Here is a 24,925-nt window from a genome sequence, read left to right as displayed (position 1 = left end):
TTCTCTTCCTCTTACTTTTTTTTCACGTTTTTTTACGTTTTTCTCCTTTTCGCCTCTTTTCTGGGCGTATTATTCTTCTTTTTCTTCTTTTTTTTCGTCTAATGCATACCCCATCAGTGCAGCAATGCTTATTCAATACCGCCAGCAGATGGAGACACTGGGGGATAATTTTCTAAGGATTTATACTGATTTTTCCTGTCTGAATTTGTCGCACAGAAAGTTGCAGGCCAAATATGTGTGACATTTCTGCGACTTTAGCTTCTAGAGCATTTTTACAACATTATACATAGGTGCTGAATACATAAAAAGCGACTGTTCAGCGACAGACAAGTCGCATCGGCTGAAAGTAGGCCAGAATGTCAGTCCATGTTGGAGCAGGTTTAGATACAGTCTAAAGTATAGATCTCAAAGTCTGTGCACAGAATTTAGCAAGGGCCTCGCACCTTCTGATGCATCAGGTAGGTGCACAATAGCATAGCCTAACCCTCTGTACTTTGGTCTATATTGATGCGGGACATAGACAGCCAGCTGATGACCAATCCATTAGTGCAATGGATGGCTGGAAGCATTTGTCTTTGCCTTTGCAATACCACAGAAGCAATGCATGGTCAATGTACAGCAATGACACACCTGTGTGAACAGCCAGGAGACCCCCCCCCCCCCCATGTTATGTTACATAGTTACATAGTTAGTACGGTCGAAAAAAGACATATGTCCATCAAGTTCAACCAGGGAATTAAGGGGTAGGGGTGTGGCGCGATATTGGGGAAGGGATGAGATTTTATATTTCTTCATAAGCATTAATCTTATTTTGTCAATTAGGAACATTCAGCACCCACCCGCTATCAAGGCAGCTGCCTATCATGTCATGCCCTACCTGCACAGGTGTGCTGGCTACTCAAATGATCCAATTAAGGAGGCCATTTAGTCAGCAGCAGCAGAAGTCCTGTGCCTGGACGCTCCAACAGCGGCCAGACACAAGCAGAAGCAGAAGCAGCAGAAGCAGCAGCAGCACCACCTTTTGTTTTTTGGCTGCAGCAGCAGCAAGGCCCACAGGGCTGGCTAGCTGGCTAGCCAGCAAGCAGGTAGCAATGAAAGTAGGAATCTTTCTTTTTAACCCTGTAAGGGGGTGGTGCACTGTACCCGAAGATACTGCCATATCGGGTCAATGCATAGGGCGACGGAAGCAAGCTTCGAAATCGGCCCCCGTTCTCAAAAATCCATTTAATATATGGTCCCCAGATAGGGGACGTATCAGATATTAAACTGATAAGAACAGATACTACACTTGATCTTAGCCAAAAGGCCGAGAAGCGATAACCGTGAAAGGGGCGGGCCCAACAAGGTGCCCTTCATGGGCACTATCACTGCTTGCTGTCAGGGAGGCTGCCAGACAATTTTCCATGCACACTCTGGGCTGGGGGGCAGTCAACCACCAGTACACACAGCAGAACCTAAACCCATACCATTATTGCTAAGCAGCAAGACAGGGGCCCATTGCACTCCCACGGGGCCTTTTTAAATGCAATCCATAACCCGGATTTGCCAGGAACCCTTCTTACTCCTCCTACTTGCATGTGACACTGGGCTTAGGATCTGCATAGGAAACACACACACAAGCACACACCTACCTTTGTTGCCTGCAGATGCCTCCTTGGCTGTCCCCAAACGGTATCAAACCAACACCCAAGGGAAGCTGTAAGCATAGAGGACATGCCTGCACCCCATTGGACTTACCTGTGTGGGTTAAACCCGGGTTATTTGACAACCTATGGCGGTGATGGTTCTGCTCAGGCAGAGCAGTGCTGATGCTCCTCATAAAGCTGTCGCTGCTGTGAAGGTTCTAGGTGACATCACAAATCCCTATGGTTACATACACAACAAAGCTGGGTTGTTGTTGTTTACACTCTGCAAGGCCTGTGGAAGTGAGTGACATCATAGCACTGTAGTTCTGAGGGTTCTAGATGGATGCAACAATCTCCTGTTGCTTCTATGAAGGCCATAATAGACGACATCACCAAACAGCTCCATAGTCACATACACAGCAAAGGAGAGATGTTGTTTACACCTAGTGATGTCAGTGGTATTGAGTGACATCACAGCACAGTGCTAAGGCTCCTGGGCCTGGACACAGCAGCGGCTGCAATATCTCAACGGAGAATACGTTTATATATATGTGTGTGTGTGCGCGTATATATATATATATATGTATATATATATATATATATATATATATATATATATATATATATATTTCTCCGCCGAAATCACTTTTAAACCCATTTCCACCTTTTTTTCCCTTCTCTTCCTCTTATTTTTTTTTCACGTTTTTTTACGTTTTTCTCCTTTTCGCCTCTTTTCTGGGCGTATTATTCTTCTTTTTCTTCTTTTTTTTCGTCTAATGCATACCCCATCAGTGCAGCAATGCTTATTCAATACCGCCAGCAGATGGAGACACTGGGGGATAATTTTCTAAGGATTTATACTGATTTTTCCTGTCTGAATTTGTCGCACAGAAAGTTGCAGGCCAAATATGTGTGACATTTCTGCGACTTTAGCTTCTAGAGCATTTTTACAACATTATACATAGGTGCTGAATACATAAAAAGCGACTGTTCAGCGACAGACAAGTCGCATCGGCTGAAAGTAGGCCAGAATGTCAGTCCATGTTGGAGCAGGTTTAGATACAGTCTAAAGTATAGATCTCAAAGTCTGTGCACAGAATTTAGCAAGGGCCTCGCACCTTCTGATGCATCAGGTAGGTGCACAATAGCATAGCCTAACCCTCTGTACTTTGGTCTATATTGATGCGGGACATAGACAGCCAGCTGATGACCAATCCATTAGTGCAATGGATGGCTGGAAGCATTTGTCTTTGCCTTTGCAATACCACAGAAGCAATGCATGGTCAATGTACAGCAATGACACACCTGTGTGAACAGCCAGGAGACCCCCCCCCCCCCATGTTATGTTACATAGTTACATAGTTAGTACGGTCGAAAAAAGACATATGTCCATCAAGTTCAACCAGGGAATTAAGGGGTAGGGGTGTGGCGCGATATTGGGGAAGGGATGAGATTTTATATTTCTTCATAAGCATTAATCTTATTTTGTCAATTAGGAACATTCAGCACCCACCCGCTATCAAGGCAGCTGCCTATCATGTCATGCCCTACCTGCACAGGTGTGCTGGCTACTCAAATGATCCAATTAAGGAGGCCATTTAGTCAGCAGCAGCAGAAGTCCTGTGCCTGGACGCTCCAACAGCGGCCAGACACAAGCAGAAGCAGAAGCAGCAGAAGCAGCAGCAGCACCACCTTTTGTTTTTTGGCTGCAGCAGCAGCAAGGCCCACAGGGCTGGCTAGCTGGCTAGCCAGCAAGCAGGTAGCAATGAAAGTAGGAATCTTTCTTTTTAACCCTGTAAGGGGGTGGTGCACTGTACCCGAAGATACTGCCATATCGGGTCAATGCATAGGGCGACGGAAGCAAGCTTCGAAATCGGCCCCCGTTCTCAAAAATCCATTTAATATATGGTCCCCAGATAGGGGACGTATCAGATATTAAACTGATAAGAACAGATACTACACTTGATCTTAGCCAAAAGGCCGAGAAGCGATAACCATGAAAGGGGCGGGCCCAACAAGGTGCCCTTCATGGGCACTATCACTGCTTGCTGTCAGGGAGGCTGCCAGACAATTTTCCATGCACACTCTGGGCTGGGGGGCAGTCAACCACCAGTACACACAGCAGAACCTAAACCCATACCATTATTGCTAAGCAGCAAGACAGGGGCCCATTGCACTCCCACGGGGCCTTTTTAAATGCAATCCATAACCCGGATTTGCCAGGAACCCTTCTTACTCCTCCTACTTGCATGTGACACTGGGCTTAGGATCTGCATAGGAAACACACACACAAGCACACACCTACCTTTGTTGCCTGCAGATGCCTCCTTGGCTGTCCCCAAACGGTATCAAACCAACACCCACGGGAAGCTGTAAGCATAGAGGACATGCCTGCACCCCATTGGACTTACCTGTGTGGGTTAAACCCGGGTTATTTGACAACCTATGGCGGTGATGGTTCTGCTCAGGCAGAGCAGTGCTGATGCTCCTCATAAAGCTGTCGCTGCTGTGAAGGTTCTAGGTGACATCACAAATCCCTATGGTTACATACACAACAAAGCTGGGTTGTTGTTGTTTACACTCTGCAAGGCCTGTGGAAGTGAGTGACATCATAGCACTGTAGTTCTGAGGGTTCTAGATGGATGCAACAATCTCCTGTTGCTTCTATGAAGGCCATAATAGACGACATCACCAAACAGCTCCATAGTCACATACACAGCAAAGGAGAGATGTTGTTTACACCTATTGATGTCAGTGGTATTGAGTGACATCACAGCACAGTGCTAAGGCTCCTGGGCCTGGACACAGCAGCGGCTGCAATATCTCAACGGAGAATACGTTTATATATATGTGTGTGTGTGCGCGTATATATATATATATATATGTATATATATATATATATATATATATATATATATATATATATATATATATTTCTCCGCCGAAATCACTTTTAAACCCATTTCCACCTTTTTTTCCCTTCTCTTCCTCTTATTTTTTTTTCACGTTTTTTTACGTTTTTCTCCTTTTCGCCTCTTTTCTGGGCGTATTATTCTTCTTTTTCTTCTTTTTTTTCGTCTAATGCATACCCCATCAGTGCAGCAATGCTTATTCAATACCGCCAGCAGATGGAGACACTGGGGGATAATTTTCTAAGGATTTATACTGATTTTTCCTGTCTGAATTTGTCGCACAGAAAGTTGCAGGCCAAATATGTGTGACATTTCTGCGACTTTAGCTTCTAGAGCATTTTTACAACATTATACATAGGTGCTGAATACATAAAAAGCGACTGTTCAGCGACAGACAAGTCGCATCGGCTGAAAGTAGGCCAGAATGTCAGTCCATGTTGGAGCAGGTTTAGATACAGTCTAAAGTATAGATCTCAAAGTCTGTGCACAGAATTTAGCAAGGGCCTCGCACCTTCTGATGCATCAGGTAGGTGCACAATAGCATAGCCTAACCCTCTGTACTTTGGTCTATATTGATGCGGGACATAGACAGCCAGCTGATGACCAATCCATTAGTGCAATGGATGGCTGGAAGCATTTGTCTTTGCCTTTGCAATACCACAGAAGCAATGCATGGTCAATGTACAGCAATGACACACCTGTGTGAACAGCCAGGAGACCCCCCCCCCCCCCCATGTTATGTTACATAGTTACATAGTTAGTACGGTCGAAAAAAGACATATGTCCATCAAGTTCAACCAGGGAATTAAGGGGTAGGGGTGTGGCGCGATATTGGGGAAGGGATGAGATTTTATATTTCTTCATAAGCATTAATCTTATTTTGTCAATTAGGAACATTCAGCACCCACCCGCTATCAAGGCAGCTGCCTATCATGTCATGCCCTACCTGCACAGGTGTGCTGGCTACTCAAATGATCCAATTAAGGAGGCCATTTAGTCAGCAGCAGCAGAAGTCCTGTGCCTGGACGCTCCAACAGCGGCCAGACACAAGCAGAAGCAGAAGCAGCAGAAGCAGCAGCAGCACCACCTTTTGTTTTTTGGCTGCAGCAGCAGCAAGGCCCACAGGGCTGGCTAGCTGGCTAGCCAGCAAGCAGGTAGCAATGAAAGTAGGAATCTTTCTTTTTAACCCTGTAAGGGGGTGGTGCACTGTACCCGAAGATACTGCCATATCGGGTCAATGCATAGGGCGACGGAAGCAAGCTTCGAAATCGGCCCCCGTTCTCAAAAATCCATTTAATATATGGTCCCCAGATAGGGGACGTATCAGATATTAAACTGATAAGAACAGATACTACACTTGATCTTAGCCAAAAGGCCGAGAAGCGATAACCGTGAAAGGGGCGGGCCCAACAAGGTGCCCTTCATGGGCACTATCACTGCTTGCTGTCAGGGAGGCTGCCAGACAATTTTCCATGCACACTCTGGGCTGGGGGGCAGTCAACCACCAGTACACACAGCAGAACCTAAACCCATACCATTATTGCTAAGCAGCAAGACAGGGGCCCATTGCACTCCCACGGGGCCTTTTTAAATGCAATCCATAACCCGGATTTGCCAGGAACCCTTCTTACTCCTCCTACTTGCATGTGACACTGGGCTTAGGATCTGCATAGGAAACACACACACAAGCACACACCTACCTTTGTTGCCTGCAGATGCCTCCTTGGCTGTCCCCAAACGGTATCAAACCAACACCCACGGGAAGCTGTAAGCATAGAGGACATGCCTGCACCCCATTGGACTTACCTGTGTGGGTTAAACCCGGGTTATTTGACAACCTATGGCGGTGATGGTTCTGCTCAGGCAGAGCAGTGCTGATGCTCCTCATAAAGCTGTCGCTGCTGTGAAGGTTCTAGGTGACATCACAAATCCCTATGGTTACATACACAACAAAGCTGGGTTGTTGTTGTTTACACTCTGCAAGGCCTGTGGAAGTGAGTGACATCATAGCACTGTAGTTCTGAGGGTTCTAGATGGATGCAACAATCTCCTGTTGCTTCTATGAAGGCCATAATAGACGACATCACCAAACAGCTCCATAGTCACATACACAGCAAAGGAGAGATGTTGTTTACACCTAGTGATGTCAGTGGTATTGAGTGACATCACAGCACAGTGCTAAGGCTCCTGGGTCTGGACACAGCAGCGGCTGCAATATCTCAACGGAGAATACGTTTATATATATGTGTGTGTGTGCGCGTATATATATATATATATATATATATATATATATATATATATATTTCTCCGCCGAAATCACTTTTAAACCCATTTCCACCTTTTTTTCCCTTCTCTTCCTCTTACTTTTTTTTCAAGTTTTTTTACGTTTTTCTCCTTTTCGCCTCTTTTCTGGGCGTATTATTCTTCTTTTTCTTCTTTTTTTTCGTCTAATGCATACCCCATCAGTGCAGCAATGCTTATTCAATACCGCCAGCAGATGGAGACACTGGGGGATAATTTTCTAAGGATTTATACTGATTTTTCCTGTCTGAATTTGTCGCACAGAAAGTTGCAGGCCAAATATGTGTGACATTTCTGCGACTTTAGCTTCTAGAGCATTTTTACAACATTATACATAGGTGCTGAATACATAAAAAGCGACTGTTCAGCGACAGACAAGTCGCATCGGCTGAAAGTAGGCCAGAATGTCAGTCCATGTTGGAGCAGGTTTAGATACAGTCTAAAGTATAGATCTCAAAGTCTGTGCACAGAATTTAGCAAGGGCCTCGCACCTTCTGATGCATCAGGTAGGTGCACAATAGCATAGCCTAACCCTCTGTACTTTGGTCTATATTGATGCGGGACATAGACAGCCAGCTGATGACCAATCCATTAGTGCAATGGATGGCTGGAAGCATTTGTCTTTGCCTTTGCAATACCACAGAAGCAATGCATGGTCAATGTACAGCAATGACACACCTGTGTGAACAGCCAGGAGACCCCCCCCCCCCCCCATGTTATGTTACATAGTTACATAGTTAGTACGGTCGAAAAAAGACATATGTCCATCAAGTTCAACCAGGGAATTAAGGGGTAGGGGTGTGGCGCGATATTGGGGAAGGGATGAGATTTTATATTTCTTCATAAGCATTAATCTTATTTTGTCAATTAGGAACATTCAGCACCCACCCGCTATCAAGGCAGCTGCCTATCATGTCATGCCCTACCTGCACAGGTGTGCTGGCTACTCAAATGATCCAATTAAGGAGGCCATTTAGTCAGCAGCAGCAGAAGTCCTGTGCCTGGACGCTCCAACAGCGGCCAGACACAAGCAGAAGCAGAAGCAGCAGAAGCAGCAGCAGCACCACCTTTTGTTTTTTGGCTGCAGCAGCAGCAAGGCCCACAGGGCTGGCTAGCTGGCTAGCCAGCAAGCAGGTAGCAATGAAAGTAGGAATCTTTCTTTTTAACCCTGTAAGGGGGTGGTGCACTGTACCCGAAGATACTGCCATATCGGGTCAATGCATAGGGCGACGGAAGCAAGCTTCGAAATCGGCCCCCGTTCTCAAAAATCCATTTAATATATGGTCCCCAGATAGGGGACGTATCAGATATTAAACTGATAAGAACAGATACTACACTTGATCTTAGCCAAAAGGCCGAGAAGCGATAACCGTGAAAGGGGCGGGCCCAACAAGGTGCCCTTCATGGGCACTATCACTGCTTGCTGTCAGGGAGGCTGCCAGACAATTTTCCATGCACACTCTGGGCTGGGGGGCAGTCAACCACCAGTACACACAGCAGAACCTAAACCCATACCATTATTGCTAAGCAGCAAGACAGGGGCCCATTGCACTCCCACGGGGCCTTTTTAAATGCAATCCATAACCCGGATTTGCCAGGAACCCTTCTTACTCCTCCTACTTGCATGTGACACTGGGCTTAGGATCTGCATAGGAAACACACACACAAGCACACACCTACCTTTGTTGCCTGCAGATGCCTCCTTGGCTGTCCCCAAACGGTATCAAACCAACACCCACGGGAAGCTGTAAGCATAGAGGACATGCCTGCACCCCATTGGACTTACCTGTGTGGGTTAAACCCGGGTTATTTGACAACCTATGGCGGTGATGGTTCTGCTCAGGCAGAGCAGTGCTGATGCTCCTCATAAAGCTGTCGCTGCTGTGAAGGTTCTAGGTGACATCACAAATCCCTATGGTTACATACACAACAAAGCTGGGTTGTTGTTGTTTACACTCTGCAAGGCCTGTGGAAGTGAGTGACATCATAGCACTGTAGTTCTGAGGGTTCTAGATGGATGCAACAATCTCCTGTTGCTTCTATGAAGGCCATAATAGACGACATCACCAAACAGCTCCATAGTCACATACACAGCAAAGGAGAGATGTTGTTTACACCTAGTGATGTCAGTGGTATTGAGTGACATCACAGCACAGTGCTAAGGCTCCTGGGCCTGGACACAGCAGCGGCTGCAATATCTCAACGGAGAATACGTTTATATATATGTGTGTGTGTGCGCGTATATATATATATATATATATATATATATATATATATATATATATCTCCGCCGAAATCACTTTTAAACCCATTTCCACCTTTTTTTCCCTTCTCTTCCTCTTACTTTTTTTTCACGTTTTTTTACGTTTTTCTCCTTTTCGCCTCTTTTCTGGGCGTATTATTCTTCTTTTTCTTCTTTTTTTTCGTCTAATGCATACCCCATCAGTGCAGCAATGCTTATTCAATACCGCCAGCAGATGGAGACACTGGGGGATAATTTTCTAAGGATTTATACTGATTTTTCCTGTCTGAATTTGTCGCACAGAAAGTTGCAGGCCAAATATGTGTGACATTTCTGCGACTTTAGCTTCTAGAGCATTTTTACAACATTATACATAGGTGCTGAATACATAAAAAGCGACTGTTCAGCGACAGACAAGTCGCATCGGCTGAAAGTAGGCCAGAATGTCAGTCCATGTTGGAGCAGGTTTAGATACAGTCTAAAGTATAGATCTCAAAGTCTGTGCACAGAATTTAGCAAGGGCCTCGCACCTTCTGATGCATCAGGTAGGTGCACAATAGCATAGCCTAACCCTCTGTACTTTGGTCTATATTGATGCGGGACATAGACAGCCAGCTGATGACCAATCCATTAGTGCAATGGATGGCTGGAAGCATTTGTCTTTGCCTTTGCAATACCACAGAAGCAATGCATGGTCAATGTACAGCAATGACACACCTGTGTGAACAGCCAGGAGACCCCCCCCCCCCCCCCATGTTATGTTACATAGTTACATAGTTAGTACGGTCGAAAAAAGACATATGTCCATCAAGTTCAACCAGGGAATTAAGGGGTAGGGGTGTGGCGCGATATTGGGGAAGGGATGAGATTTTATATTTCTTCATAAGCATTAATCTTATTTTGTCAATTAGGAACATTCAGCACCCACCCGCTATCAAGGCAGCTGCCTATCATGTCATGCCCTACCTGCACAGGTGTGCTGGCTACTCAAATGATCCAATTAAGGAGGCCATTTAGTCAGCAGCAGCAGAAGTCCTGTGCCTGGACGCTCCAACAGCGGCCAGACACAAGCAGAAGCAGAAGCAGCAGAAGCAGCAGCAGCACCACCTTTTGTTTTTTGGCTGCAGCAGCAGCAAGGCCCACAGGGCTGGCTAGCTGGCTAGCCAGCAAGCAGGTAGCAATGAAAGTAGGAATCTTTCTTTTTAACCCTGTAAGGGGGTGGTGCACTGTACCCGAAGATACTGCCATATCGGGTCAATGCATAGGGCGACGGAAGCAAGCTTCGAAATCGGCCCCCGTTCTCAAAAATCCATTTAATATATGGTCCCCAGATAGGGGACGTATCAGATATTAAACTGATAAGAACAGATACTACACTTGATCTTAGCCAAAAGGCCGAGAAGCGATAACCGTGAAAGGGGCGGGCCCAACAAGGTGCCCTTCATGGGCACTATCACTGCTTGCTGTCAGGGAGGCTGCCAGACAATTTTCCATGCACACTCTGGGCTGGGGGGCAGTCAACCACCAGTACACACAGCAGAACCTAAACCCATACCATTATTGCTAAGCAGCAAGACAGGGGCCCATTGCACTCCCACGGGGCCTTTTTAAATGCAATCCATAACCCGGATTTGCCAGGAACCCTTCTTACTCCTCCTACTTGCATGTGACACTGGGCTTAGGATCTGCATAGGAAACACACACACAAGCACACACCTACCTTTGTTGCCTGCAGATGCCTCCTTGGCTGTCCCCAAACGGTATCAAACCAACACCCACGGGAAGCTGTAAGCATAGAGGACATGCCTGCACCCCATTGGACTTACCTGTGTGGGTTAAACCCGGGTTATTTGACAACCTATGGCGGTGATGGTTCTGCTCAGGCAGAGCAGTGCTGATGCTCCTCATAAAGCTGTCGCTGCTGTGAAGGTTCTAGGTGACATCACAAATCCCTATGGTTACATACACAACAAAGCTGGGTTGTTGTTGTTTACACTCTGCAAGGCCTGTGGAAGTGAGTGACATCATAGCACTGTAGTTCTGAGGGTTCTAGATGGATGCAACAATCTCCTGTTGCTTCTATGAAGGCCATAATAGACGACATCACCAAAGAGCTCCATAGTCACATACACAGCAAAGGAGAGATGTTGTTTACACCTATTGATGTCAGTGGTATTGAGTGACATCACAGCACAGTGCTAAGGCTCCTGGGCCTGGACACAGCAGCGGCTGCAATATCTCAACGGAGAATACGTTTATATATATGTGTGTGTGTGCGCGTATATATATATATATATATGTATATATATATATATATATATATATATATATATATTTCTCCGCCGAAATCACTTTTAAACCCATTTCCACCTTTTTTTCCCTTCTCTTCCTCTTATTTTTTTTTCACGTTTTTTTACGTTTTTCTCCTTTTCGCCTCTTTTCTGGGCGTATTGTTCTTCTTTTTCTTCTTTTTTTTCGTCTAATGCATACCCCATCAGTGCAGCAATGCTTATTCAATACCGCCAGCAGATGGAGACACTGGGGGATAATTTTCTAAGGATTTATACTGATTTTTCCTGTCTGAATTTGTCGCACAGAAAGTTGCAGGCCAAATATGTGTGACATTTCTGCGACTTTAGCTTCTAGAGCATTTTTACAACATTATACATAGGTGCTGAATACATAAAAAGCGACTGTTCAGCGACAGACAAGTCGCATCGGCTGAAAGTAGGCCAGAATGTCAGTCCATGTTGGAGCAGGTTTAGATACAGTCTAAAGTATAGATCTCAAAGTCTGTGCACAGAATTTAGCAAGGGCCTCGCACCTTCTGATGCATCAGGTAGGTGCACAATAGCATAGCCTAACCCTCTGTACTTTGGTCTATATTGATGCGGGACATAGACAGCCAGCTGATGACCAATCCATTAGTGCAATGGATGGCTGGAAGCATTTGTCTTTGCCTTTGCAATACCACAGAAGCAATGCATGGTCAATGTACAGCAATGACACACCTGTGTGAACAGCCAGGAGACCCCCCCCCCCCCCATGTTATGTTACATAGTTACATAGTTAGTACGGTCGAAAAAAGACATATGTCCATCAAGTTCAACCAGGGAATTAAGGGGTAGGGGTGTGGCGCGATATTGGGGAAGGGATGAGATTTTATATTTCTTCATAAGCATTAATCTTATTTTGTCAATTAGGAACATTCAGCACCCACCCGCTATCAAGGCAGCTGCCTATCATGTCATGCCCTACCTGCACAGGTGTGCTGGCTACTCAAATGATCCAATTAAGGAGGCCATTTAGTCAGCAGCAGCAGAAGTCCTGTGCCTGGACGCTCCAACAGCGGCCAGACACAAGCAGAAGCAGAAGCAGCAGAAGCAGCAGCAGCACCACCTTTTGTTTTTTGGCTGCAGCAGCAGCAAGGCCCACAGGGCTGGCTAGCTGGCTAGCCAGCAAGCAGGTAGCAATGAAAGTAGGAATCTTTCTTTTTAACCCTGTAAGGGGGTGGTGCACTGTACCCGAAGATACTGCCATATCGGGTCAATGCATAGGGCGACGGAAGCAAGCTTCGAAATCGGCCCCCGTTCTCAAAAATCCATTTAATATATGGTCCCCAGATAGGGGACGTATCAGATATTAAACTGATAAGAACAGATTTTTTTTTTTTTTGATTGAAAGAGCTTTATTTACCGTTCAGTCATTACAAGTCGTACAATAAATTACAGTCACACAAAGCATGATAGTACAATACACAGCAAAGGTTCCCTAAGCTATACATCGCACACCATGCTACTCTAACATTCAGCTCAATCCTGCAATATAAAGGCACAAGAGATCAAACAAAAACCAAATAATACAATCTGTGATCGGGGTAGGGGTGTGGGCGACTATGTGGGGGTAGGGAGGGGGCGGATCACAGGGCCAAACTGTTGGGCTGTATCTTCAGGGAGACATGGGAGAAGGAGAGGGGTCTTCACTCCTCTTCTTCCTCATCAACGGCCGAGCTGTCCAAGATGGAATAGTCTCTAAGCAGGTTCTTGATGAACCTGCGGCAGTCCCGGACGGACATGTTTTCCCTGTTGATCACGAGGCGGTTCCTGGCAAGCCACACTGCGTCCTTAAAACAGTTCATAAGGCGCCAGGCCTCCTGGATGGCCTCCACGTCGTGGGTCCCAGGGAACAGGCCGTAAAGCACCGAATGGTACGATAGGCAGCTCCTGGGCACTGAGTCTCTGAGTTCATGTTCTAGGGCGTCCAACAGACCCTGTGCAAAGGGGCACTGCCAAAACACGTGGAAAGATGTTTCCTCCACGTAGGGGCAACGGGGGCAGTACCGGGTCTTGCACAGGTTGCGGGCATGCATGAATGACCTGAGAGAGAGACCTCCCATGACGGCCATCCACGACAAGTCCTTGTGTCCATTGGTAAGCCGCTTTGAGGCCACATTGTTCCAAACTGTCTCTGCAGTGGCTGCGGGGAGTCCCGGAACCAGCTCGGTCGAGTCCTTAGCTCGGATGAGCTTGTGGATTGTCTTTGGCTTCCATAGGTCTGGTTTCAGTCCTTCCAGCTGGTGCTCCCTCACAAACCGGACAACATCCCCATAGAACCAGGGAGTGTTCCAGTTGTAAGGGATGGAGCTGTCCCACTTGTCCCAGCCCAGCTGTCTCCAGAGGGGCATGAGAAGCAAGCGAGACATGGACCTGCCCGCTGAGCCAGTCTTTTCTACAAGAGTCCGCTGCACCGTGACACATGCAAAGGAGGCCCTCAGCAGAGCGGGGATGTCGGGTATTCCCTTCCCACCCTTGCGGGGTTCCTTGTACATCACGGTCCTCTTGACTCTGTCCATTTTGCCCCAGATGAAGCCAAACACTGTCCGGGTGATGGCCTTGCAAACGGTGGTATGGGGAGGCCAGGCCTGTGCGGTATATTGGAGCACAGGCAAAACTTCACTCCGCAGGACAAGTGCCTTGCCTTCCATCGTGAGCTTTCTGGAGCTCCACAGTCCGATCTTTGAGTTTATCCTTCCTAGTCGGTCTTGCCAAGACTTAAGGGCCGCTCCTTCCTTCCCGAACCAGACTCCAAGAATTTGAATGAAGTCCGGCTTAATAGTAAAGAGGAAGGGGGCGGAAGAAGCCAGGTGCCACTCCCCGAAGAGCATGGCCTCCGACTTCCCGCAGTTGACTTTTGCCCCCGAAGCTCTGCCGAAGTCCTCGCAGGTCTGGACGAGTGCAGTCACCGAACGCTGGTCAGCGCAGAAGACGGTCACGTCGTCCATGTAGAGCGAGCACTTGACCTCGTGGCGATCTGGTCCTGGTGCGGTGATCCCTCTGATCTCTCCATTCTGCCGGATAGTCTCAGCGAAGAGCTCTATAACACAAACAAAAAGGAGAGGTGAAAGAGGGCAGCCTTGTCTAACCCCTGAAAGAATAGGAAAGGGGTCAGTCTTCCAGCCGTTCACCAACACCGTGCTGTAAATGTCAAAATACATAACGTTAACAAAAGAGCAAAACATCTTCCCCAGACCCAGCCTGCGCAAAACCCTGTCCATGAATGCGTGGGAGACACGGTCGAACGCCTTCTCCTGATCTAAGCTGACCAGGGCGGCGCGGCCCCCGCGGTCCTGGATGTAATGGACCGTGTCTCTCACAAGGGCAAGGCTGTCGGCAATCCTGCGGCCAGGAATGCTGCAGGTCTGGTCCGGATGGACGATCTGCCCCATGACAGGTTTCAGCCTGTTGGCCAGCACCTTGGCGAGGATCTTGTAGTCCACGTTCAGGAGAGAGATGGGACGCCAGTTTTTCAGGTCACATCTCTCCCCCTTCCGCTTATACAAGATCGTGATCATCCCTTCCCTCAACGACGGAGGCATTCTGCCCCCCACCACCATCTCCTCGTACACCTCCAACAGGTCCGGACAGATCAGGTCACCCAGCGCTACGTAGAGCTCGGCCGGGAGACCGTCACTGCCCGGGGTCCTGCCGGGCTTAAAGGATTTAGCGGCAGAGAGCAGCTCCCCCACCGTCAAGGGATCGTCCATAGCCGCCGCACCTGCGGGATCAACAACGTTAGTGACACCTGACAGGAACCTCTCGGCGGCTTCGGGGTCGAATGACTTGGGGGCGTAGAGGTTGCCGTAGAAGTCGTGGACGACCCCCATCACTTCCTCCTTGCCGCTCCTCATGTGTCCGGTCTCATCTCGTAGCTCAGTCAGGGGCGTGTGGCCGGCATGGAGCTTCCTGAAAAAGAAAGAGTTACATTTCTCACCCTTCTCCAGGTTCTCCACCTTGGAACGAAAGACGATTCGCTTGGATTCCTCCTCAAAGTGCCTTTTCAAGCTCTTTTTGGTCTCCTCCAGCTCCTCCCTGACGTCCCAGCCACACTGGAGCAGGTCCTGCAGGGACCGCAGCTCGCGCTGCAGTTTCCTCAAGTCCCACTTCTTCGCACACGCCTGTTGTCTGCCTTTTGCCTGAAAGAAACAACGGAATTCGACTTTAACATATTCCCACCAATCGCTGATGCACTTGAACAGACATTTGTCATTTCGCCATACAAGGTACGCATCCCTAAGTTCCTCCATGACCTCCCTCTGCTCCAACAGGGCACAATTCAACTTCCAGGAGCCTGGGCCAGGTGGGAATCCATGGCCCAGAGTCCCCCGGAATCGAATGGCCCTGTGGTCAGAGAAGAAGCAGGGGACCATAGAGTACGACACCTTTCTGACTGCTCTCGAAGTGAAGATGAAGTCTATCCGAGAACGGAGCGAGCCATCGGGGCGGCTCCACGTATAGTTTACGGAGCCGTTCCCGATGGACCCGACAACGTCCTGCAAGGATGCCTCCGTCACCATCTCAATCAGCAGTTTAGACGTCACGTCCAGGTTGGCGGATGTGCCAGAACTGCGCCCGTCCACCTCAATGGGGCAGTTGAAGTCACCACCCAACACTACTGCCCTAGTGGTGGCGAGTTCAGCCCGCAGGGCCTGGAGAACCTCCAGTCGGACATCCCTCTCAGGGGAGGCATACACGTTGATGAGCCGCACGGGCTCACCCGCCCAGGAACCGTCTGCGACAAGAAGTCTGCCACAGACGAGCTCCCGGACGGAATCAAGTGCAAAGTTACCTCCCCTGATCAGGATGGCCACCCCCGCAGACCTATTGTCGCCCCCACCAGACCAGTAGGAAGGGCCGTGAGGCCACTGCCTGGCCAGATGGTTGTAAGACCTAGAAACAGACAAAGCACATTCCTGCAACATGTAAACATCACACCTCTGGGAATCTAAGAACGTAAGAACAGTCTGAAATCTAAACCAAGCTCTAATACTCCTCACATTAATGCAGAAGATGTTGAGATCAGCCATGGGAATAAAAAGAGAGGTTAGTTCTGATACTAGTTACCAGTCTGGTCGGACGGGTCCTCTTCTCTGGCGCCTGTCGGCTCGTGTGGCTTCTCGTAGCGCCCTTCCAAGAACTCGTCGTAGACCGTGTTGGACGGAGTGTCCAGGATTTTCTTGACCTCTGGGTCCTGCAGCAGCTCCTCCATAGATTGAGCTTGGACTGGCTCTGCTTGGACCTGTTCCACTTGGGCCTGCTCCATCACCTCCTCTCCTTCTGAAGCTTCAAGGCTCTCGCAGACCTGCTCCATCTCCTCCTCCTCATCTGAAGCTTGAGGGGTCTCGCAGGTCTCGATTATCTTTCTTTTGTGGGACTCTTCTGATGCGTTGTCCCTTCCTTTCCTCTTCCTCTGTATGGTACCTGGGGGAGGAATCACAGGAAAGTCCTCCGAAGGGCGGGCACCAGCAGCTGGAGGGGGGTTAGGTGCTGCTGGGCCAGGAGAGAAAGGAGGCTGGGTGGGGCGGGGGGCAGGAGAGAGTGCCCGGGCAGGGGAGGACGGGGCAGGGGTGGGTCGGGCAGGGGAGGACGGGGCAGGGGTGGGCCGGGCAGGGGAGGACGGGGCAGGGGTGGGCCGGGGTGGGGTACGGGGGGGCAGGGGTGGGGGCGGGATGGGGCAGGAGGGGCAGGGGTGGGACGGGATGGGGCAGGAGGGGCAGGGGTGGGACGGGATGGGGCAGGAGGGGCAGGGGTGGGACGGGGTGGGGCAGGGGTGGGACGGGATGGGGCGGGGGTGGAGCGGGATGGGGCAGGAGATGGGGCGGGAGGGGCAGGAGATGGGGCGGGAGGGGCAGGAGATGGGGCGGGGAGGGGCAGGGGATGGGGCGGGAGGGGCAGGGGAGGGGCGGGACAGGGCAGGGGGTGGTGGCTTTCGCCTTCTTACCCTCCTTGGTCGGCTTGGCCATCCGTGGTGTTGGCTCCGGAGCTGGGGCTGGCTTCGGTGCTCTCGCTGCCACAGATGCCCATGTTCTCTCCCTCTGGGGGCAGTCCTTGTAGCTGTGGGCTGCCAGTCCGCAGAGGTTGCAGGTCTTGCTCTTGGGGCAGTCCTTGGTCGTGTGACCTGTCACACGGCAATACCTGCAGGCATCCTCCGTACAGTCCTTGCCCTCGTGGCCCATCTTGCCACATCTCCTGCAGGTCTGCGGCATGTTCGGGTAGAAGATAAGTCCTGTGGAGTTGCCCAAGGAAAATGTCGTTGGCAGGTGCTGTAGTCCGTCTGGAGAAGCAGGGTTCTTGTTGAGTCTGACGACCACAGACCACTTGCAGGTCCAGTATCCGAGTGAGTTCAGGATGCGGGTGGGCTCCCTCACCACGGTGCAGAAGCGCTTCAGGAAGGTCGAGATGTCCGTGCCTGGGGTGTGTGGGTTCCGCATTGAGACCGTCACCCGCCTCTCCTCTCTTTGAATAAGGCAGTTGCCCACAAAGCGAGAGAAAGGGGATTCGGGACTCGCCGCTTTCACCACCTCCCAGTATCTTCTACAGGTCCCAATGGTGGCAAAGGTGATGTAGAAGATTCCCGAAAAGAAGGTTGCTATTCCCAGGGTGTCAGCCGTGGGGAAGCCTTGATCCGCCAGCATCTTCTTGCAGAACACGTCGTGGGACATGTCCGGCACCCTTCCGTCCACGGGCTTGAGCTTCAAGGCAACAGTCTGCCTCATCCAGGGCTCCAGGGTTGGGGCTTCCAGGTTAGGACTTCTGCCGCCCTTCTGCCTTGCCGTGGTGGAGGTTGAAGCTTGCTGTGGTTGGGGCTGGACCTCCAGGCCTTGCCCTGCAGCCTCCTGGGTGGACTTGCTGGTTGAGGCCATGGCTTCTTCCAGCAGGCTCTTTTCCGCTTCCTTGCTTGCTTGTGGAGAGAGGCTTCGCAAAGTCTTCTTTCCCGGGTGGGAGGAGCTATGCAGATCCGGTCCCGGTGGGAGGAGCTATGCAAATCCTTCTCCAGAGGCAGCGAGTTTCTTCGAAAAGATTCTGCGCCGCCTTCCTCTTCGCCGCTGTTCCGGAATTCACCGCCGATTCCCTTCTTCCAGGTTCTTCGTCGGCTTCTTCCGGAGCTGCAGTCTTCAAGATCTTCTCCTTCTTCAGATGTTCCGAGGCAGGCAGGAGACGATCTTCAGGTGGTATGCTCTAGAGAAATGCGGTTCTAATAAGAACGAAAAGTACTGCAATCGTACTACGCAAAATCTCTACCACAATGCTTGGAGTTCTTCAGACCGTAGCGATCATGGTATCTCCCCTGCCAGGTCAGTATAAACTGATAAGAACAGATACTACACTTGATCTTAGCCAAAAGGCCGAGAAGCGATAACCGTGAAAGGGGCGGGCCCAACAAGGTGCCCTTCATGGGCACTATCACTGCTTGCTGTCAGGGAGGCTGCCAGACAATTTTCCATGCACACTCTGGGCTGGGGGGCAGTCAACCACCAGTACACACAGCAGAACCTAAACCCATACCATTATTGCTAAGCAGCAAGACAGGGGCCCATTGCACTCCCACGGGGCCTTTTTAAATGCAATCCATAACCCGGATTTGCCAGGAACCCTTCTTACTCCTCCTACTTGCATGTGACACTGGGCTTAGGATCTGCATAGGAAACACACACACAAGCACACACCTACCTTTGTTGCCTGCAGATGCCTCCTTGGCTGTCCCCAAACGGTATCAAACCAACACCCACGGGAAGCTGTAAGCATAGAGGACATGCCTGCACCCCATTGGACTTACCTGTGTGGGTTAAACCCGGGTTATTTGACAACCTATGGCGGTGATGGTTCTGCTCAGGCAGAGCAGTGCTGATGCTCCTCATAAAGCTGTCGCTGCTGTGAAGGTTCTAGGTGACATCACAAATCCCTATGGTTACATACACAACAAAGCTGGGTTGTTGCTGTTTACACTCTGCAAGGCCTGTGGAAGTGAGTGACATCATAGCACTGTAGTTCTGAGGGTTCTAGATGGATGCAACAATCTCCTGTTGCTTCTATGAAGGCCATAATAGACGACATCACCAAACAGCTCCATAGTCACATACACAGCAAAGGAGAGATGTTGTTTACACCTAGTGATGTCAGTGGTATTGAGTGACATCACAGCACAGTGCTAAGGCTCCTGGGCCTGGACACAGCAGCGGCTGCAATATCTCAACGGAGAATACGTTAATATATATGTGTGTGTGTGCGCGTATATATATATATATATATATATATATATATATATATATATATTTCTCCGCCGAAATCACTTTTAAACCCATTTCCACCTTTTTTTCCCTTCTCTTCCTCTTACTTTTTTTTCACGTTTTTTTACGTTTTTCTCCTTTTCGCCTCTTTTCTGGGCGTATTATTCTTCTTTTTCTTCTTTTTTTTTCGTCTAATGCATACCCCATCAGTGCAGCAATGCTTATTCAATACCGCCAGCAGATGGAGACACTGGGGGATAATTTTCTAAGGATTTATACTGATTTTTCCTGTCTGAATTTGTCGCACAGAAAGTTGCAGGCCAAATATGTGTGACATTTCTGCGACTTTAGCTTCTAGAGCATTTTTACAACATTATACATAGGTGCTGAATACATAAAAAGCGACTGTTCAGCGACAGACAAGTCGCATCGGCTGAAAGTAGGCCAGAATGTCAGTCCATGTTGGAGCAGGTTTAGATACAGTCTAAAGTATAGATCTCAAAGTCTGTGCACAGAATTTAGCAAGGGCCTCGCACCTTCTGATGCATCAGGTAGGTGCACAATAGCATAGCCTAACCCTCTGTACTTTGGTCTATATTGATGCGGGACATAGACAGCCAGCTGATGACCAATCCATTAGTGCAATGGATGGCTGGAAGCATTTGTCTTTGCCTTTGCAATACCACAGAAGCAATGCATGGTCAATGTACAGCAATGACACACCTGTGTGAACAGCCAGGAGACCCCCCCCCCCCCCATGTTATGTTACATAGTTACATAGTTAGTACGGTCGAAAAAAGACATATGTCCATCAAGTTCAACCAGGGAATTAAGGGGTAGGGGTGTGGCGCGATATTGGGGAAGGGATGAGATTTTATATTTCTTCATAAGCATTAATCTTATTTTGTCAATTAGGAACATTCAGCACCCACCCGCTATCAAGGCAGCTGCCTATCATGTCATGACCTACCTGCACAGGTGTGCTGGCTACTCAAATGATCCAATTAAGGAGGCCATTTAGTCAGCAGCAGCAGAAGTCCTGTGCCTGGACGCTCCAACAGCGGCCAGACACAAGCAGAAGCAGAAGCAGCAGAAGCAGCAGCAGCAGCAGCACCACCACCTTTTGTTTTTTGGCTGCAGCAGCAGCAGCAAGGCCCACAGGGCTGGCTAGCTGGCTAGCCAGCAAGCAGGTAGCAATGAAAGTAGGAATCTTTCTTTTTAACCCTGTAAGGGGGTGGTGCACTGTACCCGAAGATACTGCCATATCGGGTCAATGCATAGGGCGACGGAAGCAAGCTTTGAAATCGGCCCCCGTTCTCAAAAATCCATTTAATATATGGTCCCCAGATAGGGGACATATCAGATATTAAACTGATAAGAATAGATACTACACTTGATCTTAGCCAAAAGGCCGAGAAGCGATAACCGTGAAAGGGGCGGGCCCAACAAGGTGCCCTTCATGGGCACTATCACTGCTTGCTGTCAGGGAGGCTGCCAGACAATTTTCCATGCACACTCTGGGCTGGGGGGCAGTCAACCACCAGTACACACAGCAGAACCTAAACCCATACCATTATTGCTAAGCAGCAAGACAGGGGCCCATTGCACTCCCACGGGGCCTTTTTAAATGCAATCCATAACCCGGATTTGCCAGGAACCCTTCTTACTCCTCCTACTTGCATGTGACACTGGGCTTAGGATCTGCATAAGAAACACACACACAAGCACACACCTACCTTTGTTGCCTGCAGATGCCTCCTTGGCTGTCCCCAAACGGTATCAAACCAACACCCACGGGAAGCTGTAAGCATAGAGGACATGCCTGCACCCCATTGGACTTACCTGTGTGGGTTAAACCCGGGTTATTTGACAACCTATGGCGGTGATGGTTCTGCTCAGGCAGAGCAGTGCTGATGCTCCTCATAAAGCTGTCGCTGCTGTGAAGGTTCTAGGTGACATCACAAATCCCTATGGTTACATACACAACAAAGCTGGGTTGTTGTTGTTTACACTCTGCAAGGCCTGTGGAAGTGAGTGACATCATAGCACTGTAGTTCTGAGGGTTCTAGATGGATGCAACAATCTCCTGTTGCTTCTATGAAGGCCATAATAGACGACATCACCAAACAGCTCCATAGTCACATACACAGCAAAGGAGAGATGTTGTTTACACCTAGTGATGTCAGTGGTATTGAGTGACATCACAGCACAGTGCTAAGGCTCCTGGGCCTGGACACAGCAGCGGCTGCAATATCTCAACGGAGAATACGTTTATATATATATGTGTGTGTGTGCGCGTATATATATATATATATATATATATATATATATATATATATATATTTCTCCGCCGAAATCACTTTTAAACCCATTTCCACCTTTTTTTCCCTTCTCTTCCTCTTACTTTTTTTTCACGTTTTTTTACGTTTTTCTCCTTTTCGCCTCTTTTCTGGGCGTATTATTCTTCTTTTTCTTCTTTTTTTTTGTCTAATGCATACCCCATCAGTGCAGCAATGCTTATTCAATACCGCCAGCAGATGGAGACACTGGGGGATAATTTTCTAAGGATTTATACTGATTTTTCCTGTCTGAATTTGTCGCACAGAAAGTTGCAGGCCAAATATGTGTGACATTTCTGCGACTTTAGCTTCTAGAGCATTTTTACAACATTATACATAGGTGCTGAATACATAAAAAGCGACTGTTCAGCGACAGACAAGTCGCATCGGCTGAAAGTAGGCCAGAATGTCAGTCCATGTTGGAGCAGGTTTAGATACAGTCTAAAGTATAGATCTCAAAGTCTGTGCACAGAATTTAGCAAGGGCCTCGCACCTTCTGATGCATCAGGTAGGTGCACAATAGCATAGCCTAACCCTCTGTACTTTGGTCTATATTGATGCGGGACATAGACAGCCAGCTGATGACCAATCCATTAGTGCAATGGATGGCTGGAAGCATTTGTCTTTGCCTTTGCAATACCACAGAAGCAATGCATGGTCAATGTACAGCAATGACACACCTGTGTGAACAGCCAGGAGACCCCCCCCCCCCCCATGTTATGTTACATAGTTACATAGTTAGTACGGTCGAAAAAAGACATATGTCCATCAAGTTCAACCAGGGAATTAAGGGGTAGGGGTGTGGCGCGATATTGGGGAAGGGATGAGATTTTATATTTCTTCATAAGCATTAATCTTATTTTGTCAATTAGGAACATTCAGCACCCACCCGCTATCAAGGCAGCTGCCTATCATGTCATGCCCTACCTGCACAGGTGTGCTGGCTACTCAAATGATCCAATTAAGGAGGCCATTTAGTCAGCAGCAGCAGAAGTCCTGTGCCTGGACGCTCCAACAGCGGCCAGACACAAGCAGAAGCAGAAGCAGCAGAAGCAGCAGCAGCACCACCTTTTGTTTTTTGTCTGCAGCAGCAGCAAGGCCCACAGGGCTGGCTAGCTGGCTAGCCAGCAAGCAGGTAGCAATGAAAGTAGGAATCTTTCTTTTTAACCCTGTAAGGGGGTGGTGCACTGTACCCGAAGATACTGCCATATCGGGTCAATGCATAGGGCGACGGAAGCAAGCTTCGAAATCGGCCCCCGTTCTCAAAAATCCATTTAATATATGGTCCCCAGATAGGGGACGTATCAGATATTAAACTGATAAGAACAGATTTTTTTTTTAAGTTTCCCTCAGAACTAAATCATAGTTCTAAGATCTTATGTGAACTAGATTTTTGTGCTCATCATCAGGTAACTTTTTTATTTATTTCCAAAATAAAACAAATTAAAACAACATAACTAACAACAAAAACTCAAATAAACCTTATTCCAAAATCAAACCCTTTCTCCAAGCAAAAACTCCCAAATAATCAATTAATCCGAATTGAAGAGCTCCACTCTTCAAAGCTTTTTTAACTGGAACTGCCAACCATGGCGACACTTGGTAGGTCGCCATGAAGCGTCCCACATCAGGCTTTAAGGACTGCAATACTTTTTCCCTCGCAGTTTCAAGTCGAGTGTTCACTTTTATTTTAAATTTTAGTAAATCTTGCACAAATACTTCTCTTTCTTCCTTTGGGGCTTGGTCCAGCACCTCGCCCAAAAAACCAACAAAATATTCACCAAGAAATCTTTTCTTCAATTCCTCTGTTGGCTCCCCTTCAGAGGCCTCACTCCCACTTTCTTCTTCTTTTTTCTTCCTCTTCAACTTTACTTCACTTTCAAACTCCATAGCCACAGATTTTTCTGGGCAGTTTTTAGAGTAATGCCCAGTCTTCTTATTAATTTCTGGTTCATCTTGCAGCAAACCCACATCTTCTCTCTTCTTTTTCTTCTTTGGACAATTTGCGTACAAATGTCCACTTTGGTTACACAAATTACATTTACCCCTCTGGGTACACGACTCTGTTCCATGTCCTTCCTTCTGGCATTTATAACACCATAGATACGTACATTCATCTTTCAGGTGTCCATATTGTCTGCACTTACGGCAGAAATTCTGCATTCCAGCAAAAAACAGGTCCCCATTTATGGAACCTATCTTGAAACGGGAAGGAGGAAACACTGTTCCCCCTCCCGCCTCCTCCCTAAATTTTACTTTAAACTTCCATTTTGTTGTCCAAACCCCATACTGGTTAAATACTTTACCCAAAGGCACAATCTCTTCACAAAACTGGTCCAAAAAAACAACTATGTCCTCTTCAGGGATATATGGACTATACATTCTTACAGTCAATATTTTTTCTTTCCCTGGAAAATGGGGAATAACTTCCACGCCTTCCCAGATTACATGAGTCTTAGAGGCATCCACTTTCTTACAAAATGAATCACAATCTTCATCAGAGACAAAGATTATGTCATAACACCCCCTCTTGGGGAATTCCAGCATAGACAGAATCTGTACCTTGGATACGTGCAGAAGTCCAAACAGCATGTCCTCCACTACAAAAGAAAGTCCTCTTCCTCTCTTAGCAGAGTCCTTCAGCAGGATGCGAACGCCATTTTTAATCCTCCCGAAAAAGGGCATCTCCTCTTCTCTGGTTCCAGGCATCTCCGGTTCTTCTGCCATCTTGTAGAAAATCACGTCCAACAGGAACAAAAGACACTCCCCCACAGAATGTGGGCAGTGAAAGGGGATCGCTCCCCGTTGTCCGGGGACTAGGCCGGCTCCCCAATTGCAGCAAGGGGGTGAAGTCCCTCCGTTAGGAAGGACGATCCCCCAAGGCCAAGGAGCCGGGTACCCCAGACACCCTCTGGCCAGACCAAGTGAGCCGAAACTACACT

The 24,925-nt window shown here is 48.3% G+C and overlaps 8 non-coding genes and 1 pseudogene across 8 annotated transcripts; all 9 read right to left on the bottom strand.

Annotated features, from left to right (window-relative positions):
* Positions 1–1,127: 1,127 nt before the first annotated feature.
* LOC130342213 (U2 spliceosomal RNA) lies at positions 1,128–1,318 on the bottom strand. The gene has a single exon (XR_008881898.1). It is a non-coding gene; the product is annotated as a U2 spliceosomal RNA (small nuclear RNA).
* Positions 1,319–3,426: 2,108 nt separating this feature from the next.
* LOC130342212 (U2 spliceosomal RNA) lies at positions 3,427–3,617 on the bottom strand. Its single transcript, XR_008881897.1, has one exon. It is a non-coding gene; the product is annotated as a U2 spliceosomal RNA (small nuclear RNA).
* A 2,116-nt stretch (positions 3,618–5,733) lies between these two features.
* On the bottom strand, positions 5,734–5,924 carry LOC130342211 (U2 spliceosomal RNA). The gene has a single exon (XR_008881896.1). It is a non-coding gene; the product is annotated as a U2 spliceosomal RNA (small nuclear RNA).
* Positions 5,925–8,014: 2,090 nt separating this feature from the next.
* Positions 8,015–8,205, bottom strand: LOC130342210 (U2 spliceosomal RNA). The gene has a single exon (XR_008881895.1). It is a non-coding gene; the product is annotated as a U2 spliceosomal RNA (small nuclear RNA).
* A 2,091-nt stretch (positions 8,206–10,296) lies between these two features.
* On the bottom strand, positions 10,297–10,487 carry LOC130342207 (U2 spliceosomal RNA). The gene has a single exon (XR_008881893.1). It is a non-coding gene; the product is annotated as a U2 spliceosomal RNA (small nuclear RNA).
* A 2,101-nt stretch (positions 10,488–12,588) lies between these two features.
* Positions 12,589–12,770, bottom strand: LOC130342164 (U2 spliceosomal RNA). Its single transcript, XR_008881864.1, has one exon. It is a non-coding gene; the product is annotated as a U2 spliceosomal RNA (small nuclear RNA).
* Positions 12,771–18,622: 5,852 nt separating this feature from the next.
* On the bottom strand, positions 18,623–18,774 carry LOC130342178 (U2 spliceosomal RNA; annotated as a pseudogene).
* A 2,102-nt stretch (positions 18,775–20,876) lies between these two features.
* On the bottom strand, positions 20,877–21,067 carry LOC130342232 (U2 spliceosomal RNA). Its single transcript, XR_008881915.1, has one exon. It is a non-coding gene; the product is annotated as a U2 spliceosomal RNA (small nuclear RNA).
* A 2,093-nt stretch (positions 21,068–23,160) lies between these two features.
* On the bottom strand, positions 23,161–23,342 carry LOC130342172 (U2 spliceosomal RNA). Its single transcript, XR_008881869.1, has one exon. It is a non-coding gene; the product is annotated as a U2 spliceosomal RNA (small nuclear RNA).
* Positions 23,343–24,925: the final 1,583 nt, after the last annotated feature.

Source organism: Hyla sarda, unplaced genomic scaffold (genome assembly GCF_029499605.1).
Source record: "Hyla sarda isolate aHylSar1 unplaced genomic scaffold, aHylSar1.hap1 scaffold_643, whole genome shotgun sequence".
Taxonomy (NCBI): Eukaryota; Metazoa; Chordata; class Amphibia; order Anura; family Hylidae; genus Hyla; species Hyla sarda.
This window is presented reverse-complemented; position numbering and strand designations above follow the sequence as displayed.